Genomic DNA, 8,443 nt, shown 5'->3' on the forward strand with positions numbered 1-8,443 from the left:
ACAGGTCTGGGGTCACTGCTGCTCAATATTTACATAAACGATTTTGACTTAGACAAGGGAGACATGATTTCAAAATTTCAGATGACAGCAATTTGGGGATATAGTTAACACTAAGAACAACAAATACGAAATACGGAAGACGTTAGTAAAAGAGCCGAATGGGCAAACAATTGCCAAATGAGTTGAATACAGATAAGTCTAAGGTGGTCAGTGTTGATAGGAAGAATAAAGAGGCAACGTACTTCTTGTAAAATAAGGATTAAAATGATGTATAACAGCAAAGAGACCTCGGGATACAGGGGCACTAATCACTTATAAAGTGACAGAGACCGAAGCTAGTGATCATAAATATAGGATGATCATGAACAAATCTAATAAGATATTCAGGAGAATTATTTTTTTTAGCTCGGAGTGGTTTGAATTTTGAATTCCGAACACATGCAATTGTTGAAGTGATGAGCGTCGATGCCTTCAAGGTAAAGCTGTATAGGTACATGAAGAAGAAAGAAGTAGGCGGATATGCAAAGAGGGTTAGATGCAGTGATATGGGGCGATACTCGTGGGCAACATAAACACCACATTGACCAGTAAGGCCGAATGGCCAGATTCTGTGCTGTCCATTGTATGTAATTCGATGTCATATCTTCCCTGTGAAGCCATGTGCACAACACTACGGAAAATGGGCACATGGAAGCACCCTTACCTGAACACAAGATCCTCACATCTTCTTTATGAGAACAGTCGTGGTTACCCCACGATGCTGAGGGACATTCCCAGAGAAATGATTCGTTACCGAAACACTTCAGTTCATCCAACCAAACTGGCCCTGAGCCTCGTTCACAAGATGCCGGAAGTGCCAGGTCCAAGGCCTTTCCACAACCCAGCTGTTTGCAAACCACGTCAGCGTCCGCCAGATCCCAGGAATCATCACAGACTGAACCCCATATCCCATTGTCATAAATCTCCACTCGGCCAGTACATGGGCTTCCACCGTCAGACAGCCTTACCTGCACGTGGTCTGTTGGACAACAGTACAGGAGGATTATACTTTCAATAGACATTCACCTCATCACTCAATGCAACTCATTGCACCATCACCAGCTTTAAAACAAGACATGTTAAATGCGCCTGCGACAGGTAAATAAAGCTATAAAACAGAATATCTGTTTACACATGCTTCTTACACAGAATGTAATGAACAGAAATGTTTCAGATATCCTACTACATCTGGCTTTGACATGTTATGTTCTCCAGTTCCCATTTTATGTTTTGAATGCTGTGTACGTTGTTGTACAGGCGATCACTCACACGATTAACAATTAATTTATACCCATGTTATATTACTGTGTATGTTCGTTGTCCATGTATGTTACCCTTATCTGTTATCTTGGTCAAACATTTACTGTCATCTCCTATTGCCTTTATCTTGAATTGCAAGTGACTTGCATTTATCTAGCGCCATTAACGTAATGCAACATCCCAAGGCGCAGTACAGGAGTGATATCAAAGAAAATTTAACACAGAGCACCTAAGAATATATTTGGTCACATGACCAAAAGCTAAGTCAAAGAGTTTGTTTGTTATGGAGTATCTTGAAGCAGGGAAGAGAGGTTGACAGGCAGAGAGATTTAAGGAAGCAATTCTGGAGCGTGTGACCTTTGCAGCTAAAGGCACGGCCGCCATGGTGCGCAATTGAAATCAGGAATGCTCAAGAAGCCAGAACTGGGAGCTGCCAGTCTGGAGCCGATTGCAAAGAGAGGAGCTGCGAGGCCAGGAAGGGATTTGAAAACAAGGATGAGAAATTTAAAACCGTGCATTGCTGGGAAAAGTAGGTCAGTGAGCAGAGGGCAGATGCCTGAGTGGCAATTGGTCGAGACAGCAGAATTTGCAGAGGTTGGAACTAAGGAAGCCAGCCAGGAGTACATTAGAATTATCGAGTCTGGAGGGAAAAGGGCAATCGACAAGAATAGATCACGGCAAATTCGAGTGATGTCATGGAGGTGAAAATAGACAGTGTTAATGAAGATATGGAGATTTGGTAGGAGGCTCACCCCGGGATCAAATGTAACACCAAGATTACAAGCAGTCTGCCTGAGTCACAGACAGTTGGTGTGGCGAGAAATGGAGTTGGCAGCAAGGAAACATGCGATGGGCTCTGATGGTTTCTATCTTTTCAATACTGAGTTGGAGGAATTTTATGCTGATGCAGTACTGAATGTCAGACTGGAATTCTGACAGTGTACAGGCTGCGGAGGGCTCAAGAGAGCTGAATGTGAGGTAGAGTTGGATACAGTGAGATACATGTGGAAACTGAGGCTCAGTTTGTGGATATCACTGAAAGGCCGCATGTAAATGAGAAATGAGGTATCAATGGATAGATCCTTTGGTGACACTGTAGGTGACTTTGCAGGAGCGGGAAGAGAAGACATTGCCGGTAACTTTCTGACTATGACTGCACAGATAAGACTAGAACGAGCTGAGTGCAGTCCCACCCAGCCAGGGGATAATGGAGAGGGGTTGGAGAGGAATTTCATGATCAATCATATCAACATTTGTAGACAAGTCAAGAAATAGGAGGAGGAAACGTTTAGATTTGTTACAATCACTTAGGATGACATTTGTGACTTTGATAAGAGTTATTCTGGTCTTGTGGTGTGGATAGAAATCGGATTTGAGGAATTGGAACATGCAGTCCATAAAAGATGAGCATGGATTTGGGAGGCGACAACACATTCAAGGACGTTGGCGAGCAACGAACAGTTGGAGCTGGGGCAATAATTTGCATGGACAGGTGGTCAATGGTTTCTTTCTGAGGAGAGGCATGATGACTGCTGATTTGAAGGAGAGGGGGCTGAACATGAAGAGAGAAAGAGAGAATCGTTAATATTGTCAGCTGTCATGGGACCCAGGAAGGGAATGTCTCTGTTCAGTATCTTAGTAGAAATAAGGCGCACACAGCAAGACGTGGATTTCATCAACAGCATAGGTTCAGAGAGAGCGTGAAGGACTCTAGGAGAGAAACAAGAAAAGCGAATTCAGGGTGATGGTGCGGGGTGGGGTTGAACAACTGATAGGAAGTTAGGCCCGGTGGATTGGGGAAGAAAGGTAAGTTGTGGAGGCGACTGAACAGATATTTTTGAACTTTGTGACAAAAAGTCTAGGAGTCCTCTCATTTATTTTTGGAGTTCAGGGTGGACGAGGCAGGGGAGTGGTTCAGGGGGAAGATTTATGATGGAGAAGATATGCTGCGCGTTTCCTTTGCCTTCCTGGATGATCATTGTCTAACGGGTGGTTTTAGCAAAGAAGAGCAGGACCCGATGATGCTTTATGTGATTGATCCATTCAGGATTATATTACCAGATTGTTGGCCAGATGTCACCCAGCCTTTCTGTTTTTTTTTAAATTCTTTCATGGGGTGTGGGTGTTACTGGCAAGGCCAGAATTTCTTTTATCCACCCTATATATTACTTCCAATTCATACTGGAGAATGTAACGTCCACAAGTTCTACCCTTGAACATCAGTCTTGCAATATGCAGTATCTTCGTGTAGAACTATGTTCCAGGGTCGTGTTGATTATAACATTATCATAAATCGATGTAATATTAATTGCATAACAGAATCACTTACTTTTGTAAGGATGGGACTCTGTCTTTGACAATGAAGACATTTGAGTAATTTTAGAGATAAACCATACGTCTGAACAGGGAATATGCAGACCTCTCTGTCCAGACAGGCTGCTGCTATTATGTTCAATGAGCAGACGAAACTTGTGAGGCATATTATCAATTGCTATTGTCTGTAAAATATCAATGATCTAAACTAACAATTATATCAATATATGACTGTTGGAGTGAACAAAGAGGGCAGAAAACAGGATCTCTCTGCAAAATGTTGGACAGGATCAGGAAGTGTCATTGGACAATTGAACTCCAGATGTGTAGACCTCCTGGCTGAGCAGGAAACCAGTATTTCATCTGGACGAGACAAAAATGATTGGACTAATTGCGTCAGGCACTTTGGGGAATAAGAATCAGGATGTGACCCATCAGATGGAGAAGTAGAAGACACGGAGAAGACACATGGCTTCTGTAGGCGGACATAAATGTTGGGTGGAGCTGGACATCTACCTAACTAACGAACAAGATGACATACTCTACTCTGTCCAGTGACTGAGTGTGTAATAACCATTCGGCACTGTAAACTTCTGACGTGAAACGATGGAATGTATTGAATGCCGCTGTGTCCGAAAAAAATACTTACTGTAACCAATCGGTATTAAATCTGAATCATTAACTATCTCATATGTTGTAAGTTCCACTCTGTCATATTTAAATAAATGTTCGTTGGAACAACCCCAAACTATCATTAGCGAAATATCAGCACGGTTTTGTGAAGGGTAGGTCGTGCCTCACAAACCTTATTGAGTTTTTCTCGAAGGTGACCAAACAGGTGGATGAGGGTAAAGCAGTGGATGTGGTGTATATGGATTTCAGTAAGGCGTTTGATAAGTTTCCCCATGGTAGGCTATTGCAGAAAATACGGAAGTATGGGGTTGAAGGTGATTCAGAGCTTTCGATCAGAAATTGGCTAGCTGAAAGAAGACAGAGTGTGGTGGTTGATGGCAAATGTTCATCCTGGAGTTTAGTTACTAGTGGTGTACCGCAAGGATCTGTTTTGGTGCCACTGTTGTTTGTCATTTTTATAAATGACCTGGAAGAGGGTGTAGAAGGGTGGGTTAGTAAATTTCCGGATGACACGAAGGTCGGTGGAGTTGTGGATAGTGCCGAAGGATGTTGTAGGGTACAGAGGGACATAGATAGGCTGCAGAGCTGGGCTGAGAGATGGCAAATGGAGTTTAATGCGGAAAAGTGTGAGGTGATTCACTTTGGAAGGAGTAACAGGAATGCAGAGTACTGGGCTAATGGGAAGATTCTTGGTAGTGTAGATGAACAGAGAGATCTTGGTGTCCAGGTACATAATTCCCTGAAGGTTGCTACCCAGGTTAATAGGGCTGTTAAGAAGGCATATGGTGTGTTAGCTTTTATTAGTAGGGGGATCGAATTTCGGAGCCACGAGGTCATGCTGCAGCTGTACAAAACTCTGGTGAGACCGCACCTGGAGTATTGCGTGCAGTTCTGGTCACCGCATTATAGGAAGGATGTGGAAGCTTTGGAAAGTGTGCAGAGGAGATTTACTAGGATGTTGCCTGGTATGGAGGGAAGGTCTTACGAGGAAAGGCTGAGGGACTTGAGGTTGTTTTCGTTGGAGAGAAGGAGGAGGAGAGGTGACTTAATAGAGACATATAAGATAATCAGAGGGTTAGAGAGGGTGGATAGTGAGAGTCTTTTTCCTCAGATGGTGATGGCAAACACGAGGGGACATAGCTTTAAGTTGAGGGGTGATAGATATAGGACAGATGCCAGAGGTAGTTTCTTTACTCAGAGAGTAGTATGGGCGTGGAACGCTCTGCCTGCATCAGTAGTAGACTCGCCAACTTTAAGGGCATTTAAGTGGTCATTGGATAGACATTTGGATGAAAATGGAATAGTGTAGGTCAGATGGTTTCACAGGTCGGCGCAACATCGAGGGCCGAAGGGCCTGTATTGCGCTGAAATATTCTGATTCTAATTCTAAAAAAAAAACATCGGTCGAGGCTTTCATTCTGCACAATACAACTTCCCCAGAACATATGCCTGCATTGACATGCTGCACAATGGAACTTTCAAGCATCTGGTCCAAAACATCTGTCTACTTTTATACAGAGCCTAATGAAACTTACACCAGAACAACTCCCACACAGCTACCTGCACTTATATACTGCACAATGGAACTGATTGCACGCTCGACGCCGGATTTGATACCACAGCTGAGAGTCCAATTCTGTATTCTATTTATCACAAAATAGAGATCTTTCACCTCTATCATCATTCACCTCCTTTCCTGCCGCAGCCCATCTGCTGCTGAAATGCTCACCCATGCTTTGTTGTCTGTGGAACAGCATATTTCAATGTTCTCCCGGGTGATAACCCATCCTGCATCCTCCAGAAACATCAGCTCATCCAAAGCTTTGTCGCCTGCCCTCCATTAAGCCCCTCCCAGGAACGTCACTGCACTCACTGGTATCCCTGCTGCCAATGCATCGAGTTTTCAATTATGATCTTCATGTTCAGACACCTTCATGCTCTCCACCTGCCATCAGTATAACCTCCTCCAGCCTGAATCATTTCGAGAGCTCTGCATTTATCTGAATCCAGCTTCTTGTACATCTCCAACTTCCATCCCCCACAACTTTCAGTCTAGCCTTTAACCATCTTACCACCCAGATGAGAATTTCCACCCCAAACATCTCTGTGTCTCCGCCTCTTCAAATCCAACCATCTGACTAAAGATTTAGTCACCCACTCTAACATCTCTTTGTCTGGCTCTGTGTCAGTTTTCTGTCCGATTACATTCCTGATAAACTCTTTGTGATGGATGTGTTTATTGAAAGCTCTGTAAGAAAAAAGTTCTTGTTGTTTAATTGTGTCCGTGTTCTCTCTCCCTGCACACCACCCCATCCATCCCCAGCTCCCCCACCGCCCACCATCCTCATCCCCTGACCCCAAATGAAATTACTGGTTTGAGACACCCAGGAACAAGTAACCTGTATTATCACTTTTCTCAGCAGATTAGACATTTCACTTCTTTGTTATTGTAAAAGCAGTGAAGAATTTGTTTACCTGAACACAGGACCCCAACATCCATACAGTCAGTGAGAGACGAATTCAATGTGAACAAACTGCAGTTCTGGAGCTGCAATTCATTTCCTCCACATTGGACATCATTCACCCAGATGGGTCCTTCACTCTTTCCGTCCTTTGAATAGTTATAAGCGGCTGTCGCTTCACCACAGCCCAGCTGTGTACAGACCACGTTGGCATCATTCAGGGTCCAGAGTCTGTCCTGTAATCTCCTCCAGCTGCCGGTGTAGTAAATCTCCACTCGTCCATCACACCAGCTTCCCCCGTTAGTCAGCCTTAGTGACCAATTTTCATCTACAATATGAAACACAATGGTGAAATTGAAGCATAATTCACTGCCACCAGAAAAGATATTAATTTTGATGGTTACTATTTCTGTCATCATTGTTCAGAAGGCTTGTCGGCAGATGTTGTTCACCATTACCTTTTCTCAGTAAATACATTTTGGAGACATACCAAGTAGCTTCCGCTGACTAAACTGGGGGCCAAGGGTAAAATGAACTGGGGTTGAGCGCGGCACATTCCGGCAATGGATAAGTGATGAGACCGAAGGGTGGTGCAGGGGCTTTAAATAGCTCCTGACAGATGACAGTTCCTTTCATCCCATATAGAGAGAAACAGACAAGTTTACGTTGCCACAATGCTTCCGATGACATCTCAAGTCGCCTCACAGGCAATGAAGCACTTTTGATTTGTAGTCACTAATGCTGACAGGTGACTGACCTGAGGGACTGAAGGTTGTCCTCCTGTCCACATGTACTGTTATGTCCTGCTCTCGCCCTGTACTTGAAGCATCATCAACGTTTCTTCCAATTTCTCCCCCTCATTTTCACATAGTCCATCTTCAACTCTTCCATTCCCTTCCACAACATCTCTGTCTCTGATTCTGGGGACTCTCACAGTTATCTTGTCTATGATTCCTCACACCACGAATACTAGAATGACTCTATCACATTCTTCCACTTTCTCCATCTGCATTGTATCTGTCTGGTGATGCAACCGATCATACCAGTGCTTCCAGATATGTCTTCCTTTTTCCACATCCGAGGACTATCCTCACCTCCTCATCCACCCACCATGGTTGACAGGGCCCCATCACGTCCATTCCATTTCCCATACTTCTGCTTTAACCCTTTCCCCCCTCGCAGAACCATGATAGGATTCTGCTTCTCCTCATCTTCCACTCCATCAGCTTCCATATTCAACAGATGATCTTCCACCATTTACACCACCTTTAATGTGATACCACTACCAAGCACATCTTCCCCTTCCCTCAACTTTTTTCATTCTAAAGGGACCATTCCCTCTGTGACACTCTTCGCACTCTTCAATCATTCTCAGCAACCCTTCCCACAGGAACTTCCCAGGCAAGCGCAGAAGATGCAACCACTGCCTTGTTACCTCCACCTTTCTCACCGTCCAAGTCGACAAACATTGCTTCCAAGTTAAACAACGATTTGCTCGTACTGCTTTCTCTTTTGTATACTGTATTTACTGTATTGACTGATTATGATGCTTCTCCTTTACATTGGCACAGCAAACACAGTTGAGTGATTACTTTGCAGAACACCTTTGTTTAGTCTGCAAGCTTTACCTTTATCTTCCAGTTGCCTGTCATTTTCATTGTATACTCCACTCCCACTCTGACCTCTCCCTCCTTTTTCTCCTACACAGTTCCAATGAAGGCTAACATAAGTTTGAG

Source organism: Heterodontus francisci, unplaced genomic scaffold (assembly GCF_036365525.1).
Source record: "Heterodontus francisci isolate sHetFra1 unplaced genomic scaffold, sHetFra1.hap1 HAP1_SCAFFOLD_101_1, whole genome shotgun sequence".
Taxonomy (NCBI): Eukaryota; Metazoa; Chordata; class Chondrichthyes; order Heterodontiformes; family Heterodontidae; genus Heterodontus; species Heterodontus francisci.